The following is a 382-nucleotide window of genomic DNA, read 5'->3' as shown; positions in this document are numbered from 1 at the left end:
GGAGTTTCACTCTTATTACCCAGGCTGGAGTGCAATGGCGCGATCTCGGCTCACCGCAACCTCCGCCTCCTGGGTTCAGGCAATTCTCCTGCCTCAACCTCCTGAGTAGCTGGGATTACAGGCACGTGCCACCATGCCCAGCTAATGTTTTGTATTTTTAGTAGAGACGGGGTTTCACCATGTTGACCAGGATGGTCTCGATCTCTTGGCCTGATGATCCACCCGCCTCGGCCTCCCAAAGTGCTGGGATTACAGGCTTGAGCCACCGCGCCCGGCCCTGTTTTTCTAATTTCAATGTCTATTGTGAATCTATATTATTTTTTGAGAGAGAAACATTTTGGGATTTGAAGATGATATTAAATAACAATCAATTTTTTTGATT

The sequence above is a fragment of the Sapajus apella genome, unplaced genomic scaffold (assembly GCF_009761245.1).
Source record: "Sapajus apella isolate SASKATOON/1434 unplaced genomic scaffold, GSC_monkey_1.0 scaffold9334, whole genome shotgun sequence".
Taxonomy (NCBI): Eukaryota; Metazoa; Chordata; class Mammalia; order Primates; family Cebidae; genus Sapajus; species Sapajus apella.
Note: the sequence above shows the minus strand (reverse complement) of the source record.